General features: G+C 46.3%; 2 non-coding genes and 1 pseudogene across 2 annotated transcripts; all 3 read left to right on the forward strand.

Moving 5' to 3' along the window:
* The first annotated feature begins 391 nt into the window (after positions 1-391).
* On the forward strand, positions 392-509 carry LOC120096160 (5S ribosomal RNA). Its single transcript, XR_005492186.1, has one exon. It is a non-coding gene; the product is annotated as a 5S ribosomal RNA (ribosomal RNA).
* A 3,785-nt stretch (positions 510-4,294) lies between these two features.
* On the forward strand, positions 4,295-4,412 carry LOC120096022 (5S ribosomal RNA). The gene has a single exon (XR_005492111.1). It is a non-coding gene; the product is annotated as a 5S ribosomal RNA (ribosomal RNA).
* Positions 4,413-6,777: 2,365 nt separating this feature from the next.
* On the forward strand, positions 6,778-6,895 carry LOC120096028 (5S ribosomal RNA; annotated as a pseudogene).
* Positions 6,896-11,884: the final 4,989 nt, after the last annotated feature.

The raw sequence follows: 11,884 nt of genomic DNA on the forward strand, positions 1-11,884 counted from the left end.
AGAGGCCAGCTGATCTACAGAGGCAGGTCCGAGTCAGCTGTTCTGTGTAAAGGTTCCTCTGGTTGAACCATTCCTTTGTAGGAAGTTAAAATCTGTACTAAAAGGTTATGATTCATGGAATCTGTTTGATGTGGAAGTAGAATCATGGTTAGAGCTGAGGTTGGCCATTAAGTCCTGCTGTGGTTTAGTCCCTGGAAGCTCTGGTTGGTTGGTGGTGTTGTTCATATGGGGTCTCAAGTCCCTTCAAGCTCTTTTAGTCCTTTCTCTGATTTCTTCAACTGGGGTCCTGCGCTCAGTTCACTGGTTTGTTGCTCGCATTCACCTATGTATCTGCCGTATTCTGGCTGTGTCAATGAATAGTTTTATATTCCTTTAAAAAAATGTCAGAAGAGCCTACAGCCATACCACCCTGAACGCGCCCGATCTCGTCTGATCTCGGAAGCTAAGCAGGGTCGGGCATGCTTAGTACGTGGATGGGAGACCACCTGTGATACCGGGTGCTGTAGGCTTTTGGGGGTTGGGGATTTAACTCAGTGGTAGAGCTCTTGCCAGGCAATCAAAATCAGGAGCTCAGGAGCTCAGGAGCTCAGGAGCTCAGGAGCTCAGGAGCTCAGGAGCTCAGGAGCTCAGGAGCTCAGGAGCTCAGGAGCTCAGGAGCTCAGGAGCTCAGGAGCTCGCTCAGGAGCTCAGGAGCTCAGGAGCTCAGGAGCTCGCTCAGGAGCTCAGGAGCTCAGGAGCTCAGGAGCTCAGGAGCTCAGGAGCTCGCTCAGGAGCTCAGGAGCTCGCTCAGGAGCTCAGGAGCTCAGGAGCTCAGGAGCTCGCTCAGGAGCTCAGGAGCTCAGGAGCTCAGGAGATCGCTCAGGAGCTCAGGAGCTCAGGAGCTCCGGAGCTCGCTCAGGTGCTCAGGAGCTCAGGAGCTCCGGAGCTCGCTCAGGAGGTCAGGAGCTCCGGAGCTCGCTCAGGAGCTCAGGAGCTCATCAGCTCAGGAGCTCGCTCAGGAGCTCGCTCAGGAGCTCAGGAGCTCAGGAGCTCAGGAGCTCGCTCAGGAGCTCAGGAGCTCGCTCAGGAGCTCAGGAGCTCAGGAGCTCAGGAGCTCAGGAGCTCAGGAGCTCAGGAGCTCAGGAGCTCAGGAGCTCAGGAGCTCAGGAGCTCGCTCAGGAGCTCAGGAGCTCAGGAGCTTGCTCAGGAGCTCAGGAGCTCGCTCAGGAGCTCAGGAGCTCGCTCAGGAGCTCAGGAGCTCAGGAGCTCAGGAGCTCAGGAGCTCGCTCAGGAGCTCAGGAGCTCGCTCAGGAGCTCAGGAGCTCGCTCAGGAGCTCAGGAGCTCGCTCAGGAGCTCAGGAGCTCAGGAGCTCAGGAGCTCAGGAGCTCAGGAGCTCGCTCAGGAGCTCAGGAGCTCAGGAGCTCGCTCAGGAGCTCAGGAGCTCAGGAGCTCGCTCAGGAGCTCAGGAGCTCAGGAGCTCGCTCAGGAGCTCAGGAGCTCAGGAGCTCGCTCAGGAGCTCAGGAGCTCAGGAGCTCAGGAGCTCAGGAGCTCGCTCAGGAGCTCAGGAGCTCAGGAGCTCGCTCAGGAGCTCAGGAGCTCAGGAGCTCAGGAGCTCAGGAGCTCAGGAGCTCAGGAGCTCAGGAGCTCGCTCAGGAGCTCAGGAGCTCCGTAGCTCATGAGCTCAGGAGCTCAGGAGCTCAGGAGCTCAGGAGCTCGCTCAGGAGCTCGCTCAGGAGCTCAGGAGCTCAGGAGCTCGCTCAGGAGCTCGCTCAGGAGCTCGCTCAGGAGCTCAGGAGCTCAGGAGCTCAGGAGCTCAGGAGCTCGCTCAGGAGCTCGCTCAGGAGCTCAGGAGCTCAGGAGCTCGCTCAGGAGCTCGCTCAGGAGCTCAGGAGCTCAGGAGCTCAGGAGCTCAGGAGCTCAGGAGCTTGCTCAGGAGCTCAGGAGCTCGCTCAGGAGCTCAGGAGCTCAGGAGCTCAGGAGCTCAGGAGCTCAGGAGCTCAGGAGCTCAGGAGCTCAGGAGCTCAGGAGCTCAGGAGCTCAGGAGCTCAGGAGCTCGCTCAGGAGCTCAGGAGCTCAGGAGCTCAGGAGCTCAGGAGCTCAGGAGCTCAGGAGCCAGTGATTTCAGGACAGCAGGGATACACAGTGAGACCATGTGCGTAACAAACCAACAGAAACCAAAACAACAAAGCAACCTTAAAAAACCCATCCCAAACCAAACCAAACCAAACCAACAAACAGAAATAGACTTTACAACTTTTTTTAAAAAGATGTATTTCTTATATATAAGTACACTGTAGCTGTCTTCAGACACACCAGAAGAGGGCATCAGATCTCACCCCAGATGGCTGTGAGACACCATGTCGTTGCTGGGATTTGAACTCAGAACCTCTGGAAGAGCAGTCAGTGCTCTTAACCAATAAGCCATCCTTCCAGCCCGACTTTACAACTTTTATTTTGTCTTTTTTTTTCCTTCCCCAGAGCTAAGGATCGAACCCAGGGCCTTGTGCTTGCTAGGCATGTGTCCTACGACTGAGTTAAATCCCCAACCCTAAAAATAGACTTTAAAAATGTCAGAGGAACCCCTCCTCTAGGATGTGGCTGAGCTGAAGCACACAGGCGGGAAACTCTGCAGAATCCGCGGCCCTGAGCATCTGAGCGCGCTTCAAGTCTCCGATTAAATTTTAAAAATGGCCTCCAATAAAACTACATTGCAAAAAATGGGGAAAAAAAACAGAATGGAAAGAGTAAAAGAGCTGAAGAGGCTGAGCCTGAAGAATTTGTGGTAGAAAAAGTACTGAACCATTGTGTAGTGAACTATTTCGTGAAGTGGAAGGGGTTTACAGATGCCGATAATACTGGGCACCAGGAGAAAATTTAGATTGTCCAGAATTAATTGAAGCACTTCTTCATTCTCGAAAATTGTAAAGAAAACGATTGTCCAAAAAGGAAATCTTTATCTGATAGTGAATCCGATGAGAGCAAATCAAAGAAGAGAGATGCTGCTGATAAGCAAAGGAGGCGAATATGAAGTGGCCTCAGATTGTCATCGCCTTCTATGAGGAGTGGCTGATTTGGCATTCTTGTACCGAAATGAAGTACAATAATTGTTTGCATATATAAATACACAATATTATATATATATGTATATAATATATATATATACATATATATATATATATATATATATATATGAATGATCTGGATCTTGGGTTTTGAATTACTAGTGTGGATCAAATAGCATCCTGATGAAAATCACGTCTGATATGCTAGTTTGGAAAGCATTGGCAGTATTTGGGAGATTTTTGGTTTTCGTTCTGCGTCAAAAGGCACTGACTCCTTTGAGCGAGTGAGAGCTCTCTGTAGTTGCTTCCTGTAACAGTAGAGTACTTGACACCATGTTGTATTTCCTCGGCTTGAAGAACAGCTTTTCTTAAACACTGGGGAGATTTTACAGTCATGACCCAAGTCAGAACTTATTTTTAACTGGGACACAGAAGGACCATTCTGGTTTGTGTGTGTGTGTGTGTGTGTGTGTGTGTGTGTGTGTGTGTGTGTGCGTTTGTTTGTATGCAGTGTAAGCATAAAACACTTACATAACCTGTCTGTTTTAGCTTGCTTTTAATACTCAAAAGAGCTGAACGTGAAAACACAGGTTGATGAGAGGCCATCAGCCTGAACATTTTCCTGAAACCATAACCTTTCAGATTAAGCAGAGTCTGTAATGTATTGGATAGTTTAAAAGCAAGCCCATCAGAATTGATGTATTATCAAATAAATACAGTAGTTTATTTTCATACCAACTCCACCTTCAGAAAATGGAATTAAACAAAGTAGTAGCTTGATTTAACAACGAGACTTGGCCTAGTGTGGTGGTGTGCACCTTTAATGCCAGAACTCTAGAGGCAGGTGGAGCTGTGATTTTAGAGGCCAGCTGATATACAGAGGCAGGTCCGAGTCAGCTGTTCTGTGTAAAGGTTCCTCTGGTTGAACCATTCCTTTGTAGGAAGTTAAAATCTGTACTAAAAGGTTATGATTCATGGAATCTGTTTGATGTAGAAGTAGAATCATGGTTAGAGCTGAGGTTGGCCATTAAGTCCTGCTGTGGTTTAGTCCCTGGAAGCTCTGGTTGGTTGGTGGTGTTGTTCATATGGGGTCTCAAGTCCCTTCAAGCTCTTTTAGTCCTTTCTCTGATTTCTTCAACTGGGGTCCTGCGCTCAGTTCACTGGTTTGTTGCTCGCATTCACCTATGTATCTGCCGTATTCTGGCTGTGTCAATGAATAGTTTTATATTCCTTTAAAAAAATGTCAGAAGAGCCTACAGCCATACCACCCTGAACGCGCCCGATCTCGTCTGATCTCGGAAGCTAAGCAGGGTCGGGCATGCTTAGTACGTGGATGGGAGACCACCTGGGATACCGGGTGCTGTAGGCTTTTGGGGGTTGGGGATTTAACTCAGTGGTAGAGCTCTTGCCAGGCAATCAAAATCAGGAGCTCAGGAGCTCAGGAGCTCAGGAGCCAGTGATTTCAGGACAGCAGGGATACACAGTGAGACCATGTGCGTAACAAACCAACAGAAACCAAAACAACAAAGCAACCTTAAAAAACCCATCCCAAACCAAACCAAACCAAACCAAACCAAACCAAACCAACAAACAGAAATAGACTTTACAACTTTTTTAAAAAGATGTATTTCTTATATATAAGTACACTGTAGCTGTCTTCAGACACACCAGAAGAGGGCATCAGATCTCACTACAGATGGCTGTGAGACACCATGTCGTTGCTGGGATTTGAACTCAGAACCTCTGGAAGAGCAGTCAGTGCTCTTAACCACTAAGCCATCCTTCCAGCCCGACTTTACAACTTTTATTCTGTCTTTTTTTTTCCTTCCCCAGAGCTAAGGATCGAACCCAGGGCCTTGTGCTTGCTAGGCATGTGCCCTACGACTGAGTTAAATCCCCAACCCTAAAAATAGACTTTAAAAATGTCAGAGGAGGGTTCGGTCCCCAGCTCCGAAAAAAAAGAACCAAAAAAAAAAAAAATGTCAGAGGAACCCCTCCTCTAGGATGTGGCTGAGCTGAAGCACACAGGCGGGAAACTCTGCAGAATCCGCGGCCCTGAGCATCTGAGCGCGCTTCAAGTCTCCGATTAAATTTTAAAAATGGCCTCCAATAAAACTACATTGCAAAAAATGGGAAAAAAAAACAGAATGGAAAGAGTAAAAGAGCTGAAGAGGCTGAGCCTGAAGAATTTGTGGTAGAAAAAGTACTGAACCATTGTGTAGTGAACTATTTCGTGAAGTGGAAGGGGTTTACAGATGCCGATAATACTGGGTACCAGGAGAAAATTTAGATTGTCCAGAATTAATTGAAGCACTTCTTCATTCTCGAAAATTGTAAAGAAAACGATTGTCCAAAAAGGAAATCTTTATCTGATAGTGAATCCGATGAGAGCAAATCGAAGAAGAGAGATGCTGCTGATAAGCAAAGGAGGCGAATATGAAGTGGCCTCAGATTGTCATCGCCTTCTATGAGGAGTGGCTGATTTGGCATTCTTGTACCGAAATGAAGTACAATAATTGTTTGCATATATAAATACACAATATTATATATATGTATATAATGTATATACATATATATATATATATATATATATATATATATATATGAATGAATGATCTGGATCTTGGGTTTTGAATTACTAGTGTGGATCAAATAGCATCCTGATGAAAATCACGTCTGATATGCTAGTTTTGAAAGCATTTGCAGTAGTTGGGAGATTTTGGTTTTCGTTCTGCGTCAAAAGGCACTGACTCCTTTGAGCGAGTGAGAGCTCTCTGTAGTTGCTTCCTGTAACAGTAGAGTACTTGACACCTTGTTGTATTTCCTCGGCTTGAAGAACAGCTTTTCTTAAACACTGGGGAGATTTTACAGTCATGACCCAAGTCAGAACTTATTTTTAACTGGGACACAGAAGGACCATTCTGGTTTGTGTGTGTGTGTGTGTGTGTGTGTGTGTGTGTGTGTGTTTGTGTGTGTGCGTTTGTTTGTATGCAGTGTATGCATAAAACACTTACATAACCTGTCTGTTTTAGCTTGATTTTAATACTCAAAAGAGCTGAACGTGAAAACACAGGTTGATGAGAGGCCATCAGCCTGAACATTTTCCTGAAACCATAACCTTTCAGATTAAGCAGAGTCTGTAATGTATTGGATAGTTTAAAAGCAAGCCCATCAGAATTGATGTATTATCAAATAAATACAGTAGTTTATTTTCATACCAACTCCACCTTCAGAAAACGGAATTAAACAAAGTAGTAGCTTGATTTAACAACAAGAGTTGGCCTAGTGTGGTGGTGTGCACCTTTAATGCCAGAACTCTAGAGGCAGGTGGAGCTGTGATTTAAGAGGCCAGCTGATCTACAGAGGCAGGTCCGAGTCAGCTGTTCTGTGTAAAGGTTCCTCTGGTTGAACCATTCCTTTGTAGGAAGTTAAAATCTGTACTAAAAGGTTATGATTCATGGAATCTGTTTGATGTGGAAGTAGAATCATGGTTAGAGCTGAGGTTGGCCATTAAGTCCTGCTGTGGTTTAGTCCCTGGAAGCTCTGGTTGGTTGGTGGTGTTGTTCATATGGGGTCTCAAGTCCCTTCAAGCTCTTTTAGTCCTTTCTCTGATTTCTTCAACTGGGGTCCTGCGCTCAGTTCACTGGTTTGTTGCTCGCATTCACCTATGTATCTGCCGTATTCTGGCTGTGTCAATGAATAGTTTTATATTCCTTTAAAAAAATGTCAGAAGAGCCTACAGCCATACCACCCTGAAAGCGCCCGATCTCGTCTGATCTCGGAAGCTAAGCAAGGTCGGGCATGCTTAGTACGTGGATGGGAGACCACCTGGGATACCGGGTGCTGTAGGCTTTTGGGGGTTGGGGATTTAACTCAGTGGTAGAGCTCTTGCCAGGCAATCAAAATCAGGAGCTCAGGAGCTCAGGAGCTCAGGAGCTCAGGAGCTCAGGAGCTCAGGAGCTCAGCGGCTCAGGAGCTCAGCGGCTCAGGGGCTCAGCGGCTCAGGAGCTCAGCGGCTCAGCAGCTCAGGAGCTCAGCAGCTCAGGAGCTCAGCAGCTCAGGAGCTCAGCAGCTCAGGAGCTCAGCAGCTCAGGAGCTCAGGAGCTCAGCAGCTCAGGAGCTCAGCAGCTCAGGAGCTCAGGAACTCAGGAGCTCAGGAGCTCAGCAGCTCAGGAGCTCAGGAGCTCAGGAGCTCAGGAGCTCAGGAGCTCAGGAGCTCAGGAGCCAGTGATTTCAGGACAGCAGGGATACACAGTGAGACCATGTGCGTAACAAACCAACAGAAACCAAAACAACAAAGCAACCTTAAAAAACCCATCCCAAACCAACAAATAGAAATAGACTTTACAACTTTTTTTAAAAAGATGTATTTCTTATATATAAGTACACTGTAGCTGTCTTCAGACACACCAGAAGAGGGCATCAGATCTCACCCCAGATGGCTGTGAGACACCATGTCGTTGCTGGGATTTGAACTCAGAACCTCTGGAAGAGCAGTCAGTGCTCTTAACCACTAAGCCATCCTTCCAGCCCGACTTTACAACTTTTATTTTGTCTTTTTTTTCCTTCCCCAGAGCTAAGGATCGAACCCAGGGCCTTGTGCTTGCTAGGCATGTGCCCTACGACTGAGTTAAATCCCCAAACCTAAAAATAGACTTTAAAAATGTCAGAGGAGAAGAGACTGCACTCTGTGCACATCCAGGCGCCAGAGGAAAACACCAAACGCCATCTGGAACCCTGGTGCACGGAGGCTCCTGGAAAGAGCGGCGCAGATCTTCCCGGTTGCTGCCACAGCGGAGAGGACTTAGGCAGTACCCCACGAGCAAACTTGAGCCTTGGAACTGCAGGTAGGACCAACTTTTCCCCTGCAAGAAACCTGCCTGGTGAACTCAGGACACACAGAGGCAAAATTCCTCTAAGGCCGGGCACTTCCTGTGTTTACCGGAAGTCCCACACCCGCGGATCCCGGACCGCAGCAGCTCTCTGCTCCCAAACCCCGTGGGAGAGAGACCACACCGCCTGATCAGGTGGGCACTCCTGAGGCTGCAGAGCGGAGGAGACCACCAACACTGCCCACCCCTGCCCACATCCCTGGCCCAAGAGGCAACTGTATAAGGCCTCTGGGTTCCCATAGGGGAGGGCCCGGGAGCGGCAGGACCCCTGCGCCTGAGACACTGCCGGAACCTGAAGGAAACAGACTGGATAAACAGTTCTCTGCACCCAAATCCCGTGGGAGGGAGAGCTGAACCTTCAGACAGGCGGACACGCCTGGGAAACCAGAAGAGACTGTCCCACACCCGCGGATCCCGGACCGCAGCAGCTCTCTGCTCCCAAACCCCGTGGGAGAGAGACCACACCGCCTGATCAGGTGGGCACTCCTGAGGCTGCAGAGCGGAGGAGACCACCAACACTGCCCACCCCTGCCCACATCCCTGGCCCAAGAGGCAACTGTATAAGGCCTCTGGGTTCCCATAGGGGAGGGCCCGGGAGCGGCAGGACCCCTGCGCCTGAGACACTGCCGGAACCTGAAGGAAACAGACCGGATAAACAGTTCTCTGCACCCAAATCCCGTGGGAGGGAGAGCTGAACCTTCAGACAGGCGGACACGCCTGGGAAACCAGAAGAGACTGCACTCTGTGCACATCCAGGCGCCAGAGGAAAACACCAAATGTCATCTGAAACCCTGGTGCACGGAGGCTCCCGGAAGGAGCGGCACAGATTTTCCCGGTTGCTGCCACAGCGGAGAGGACTTAGGCAGTACCCCACGCGCAAACTTGAGCCTTGGAACCACAGGTAGGACCAACTTTTCCCCTGCAAGAAACCTGCCTGGTGAACTCAAGACACAGGCCCACAGGAACAGCTGAAGACCTGTAGAGAGGAAAAACTACACGCCCGAAAGCAGAACACTCTGTCCCCATAACTGGCTGAAAGAAAACAGGAAAACAGGTCTACAGCGCTCCTGACACACAGGTTATAGGACAGTCTAGCCACTGTCAGAAATAGCAGAACAAAGTAACACTAGAGATAATCTGATGGCGAGAGGCAAGCGCAGGAACCCAAGCAACAGAAACCAAGACTACATGGCATCATCGGAGCCCAATTCTCCCACCAAAGCAAACACGGAATATCCAAACACACCAGAAAAGCAAGACCTAGTTTCAAAATCATATTTGATCATGATGCTGGAGGACTTCAAGAAAGACATAAAGAACTCCCTTAGAGAACAAGTAGAAGCCTACAGAGAGGAATCGCAAAAATCCCTGAAAGAATTCCAGGAAAACACAATCAAACAGTTGAAGGAATTAAAAATGGAAATAGAAGCAATCAAGAAAGAACACATGGAAACAACCCTGGACATAGAAAATCAAAAGAAAAGACAAGGAGCTGTAGATACAAGCTTCACCAACAGAATTCAAGAGATGGAAGAGAGAATCTCGGGAGCAGAAGATTCCATAGAAATCATTGACTCAACTGTCAAAGATAATGTAAAGCGGAAAAAGCTACTGGTCCAAAACATACAGGAAATCCAGGACTCAATGAGAAGATCAAACCTAAGGATAATAGGTATAGAAGAGAGTGAAGACTCCCAGCTCAAAGGACCAGTAAATATCTTCAACAAAATCATAGAAGAAAACTTCCCTAACCTAAAAAAAGAGATACCCATAGGCATACAAGAAGCCTACAGAACTCCAAATAGATTGGACCAGAAAAGAAACACCTCCCGTCACATAATTGTCAAAACACCAAACGCACAAAATAAAGAAAGAATATTAAAAGCAGTAAGGGAAAAAGGTCAAGTAACATATAAAGGCAGACCTATCAGAATAACACCAGACTTTTCGCCAGAAACTATGAAGGCCAGAAGATCCTGGACAGATGTCATACAGACCCTAAGAGAACACAAATGCCAGCCCAGGTTACTGTATCCTGCAAAACTCTCAATTAACATAGATGGAGAAACCAAGATATTCCATGACAAAACCAAATTTACACAATATCTTTCTACAAGTCCAGCACTACAAAGGATAATAAAGGGTAAAGCCCAACATAAGGAGGCAAGCTATACCCTAGAAGCAAGAAACTAATCATCTTGGCAACAAAACAAAGAGAATGAAAGCACACAAACATAACCTCACTTCCAAATATGAATATAACGGGAAGCAATAATCACTATTCCTTAATATCTCTCAATATCAATGGCCTCAACTCCCCAATAAAAAGACATAGATTAACAAACTGGATACGCAACGAGGACCCTGCATTCTACTGCCTACAGGAAACACACCTCAGAGACAAAGACAGACATTACCTCAGAGTGAAAGGCTGGAAAACAATTTTCCAAGCAAATGGTCAGAAGAAGCAAGCTGGAGTAGCCATTCTAATATCAAATAAAATCAATTTTCAACTAAAAGTCATCAAAAAAGATAAGGAAGGACACTTCATATTCATCAAAGGAAAAATCCACCAAGATGAACTCTCAATCCTAAATATCTATGCCCCAAATACAAGGGCACCTACATATGTAAAAGAAACCTTACTAAAGCTCAAAACACACATTGCACCTCACACAATAATAGTGGGAGATTTCAACACCCCACTCTCATCAATGGACAGATCATGGAAACAGAAATTAAACAGAGATGTAGACAGACTAAGAGAAGTCACGAGCCAAATGGACTTAACGGATATTTATAGAACATTCTATCCTAAAGCAAAAGGATATACCTTCTTCTCAGCTCCTCATGGTACTTTCTCCAAAATTGACCATATAATTGGTCAAAAAACGGGCCTCAACAGGTACAGAAAGATAGAAATAATCCCATGCGTGCTATCGGACCACCACGGCCTAAAACTGGTCTTCAATAACAATAAGGGAAGAATGCCCACATATACGTGGAAATTGAACAATGCTCTACTCAATGATAACCTGGTCAAGGAAGAAATAAAGAAAGAAATTAAAAACTTTTTAGAATTTAATGAAAATGAAGGTACAACATACCCAAACTTATGGGACACAATGAAAGCTGTGCTAAGAGGAAAACTCATAGCGCTGAGTGCCTGCAGAAAGAAACAGGAAAGAGCATATGTCAGCAGCTTGACAGCACACCTAAAAGCTCTAGAATAAAAAGAAGCAAATACACCCAGGAGGAGTAGAAGGCAGGAAATAATCAAACTCAGAGCTGAAATCAACCAAGTAGAAACAAAAAGGACCATAGAAAGAATCAACAGAACCAAAAGTTGGTTCTTTGAGAAAATCAACAAGATAGATAAACCCTTAGCCAGACTAACGAGAGGACACGGAGAGTGCGTCCAAATTAACAAAATCATAAATGAAAAGGGAGACATAACTACAGATTCAGAGGAAATTCAAAAAATCAACAGATCTTACTATAAAAACCTATATTCAACAAAACTTGAAAATCTTCAGGAAATGGACAATTTCCTAGACAGATACCAGGTATCGAAGTTAAATCAGGAACAGATAAACCAGTTAAACAACCCCATAACTCCTAAGGAAATAGAAGCAGTCATTAAAGGTCTCCCAACCAAAAAGAGCCCAGGTCCAGATGGGTTTAGTGCAGAATTCTATCAAACCTTCATAGAAGACCTTATACCAATATTATCCAAACTATTCCACAAAATTGAAACAGATGGAGCCCTACCGAATTCCTTCTATGAAGCCACAATTACTCTTATACCTAAACCACACAAAGACCCAACAAAGAAAGAGAACTTCAGACCAATTTCCCTTATGAATATCGACGCAAAAATACTCAATAAAATTCTGGCAAACCGAATTCAAGAGCACATCAAAACAATCATCCACCATGATCAAGTAGG

The sequence above is a fragment of the Rattus norvegicus genome, chromosome 12 (assembly GCF_036323735.1).
Source record: "Rattus norvegicus strain BN/NHsdMcwi chromosome 12, GRCr8, whole genome shotgun sequence".
Classification (NCBI taxonomy): domain Eukaryota; kingdom Metazoa; phylum Chordata; class Mammalia; order Rodentia; family Muridae; genus Rattus; species Rattus norvegicus.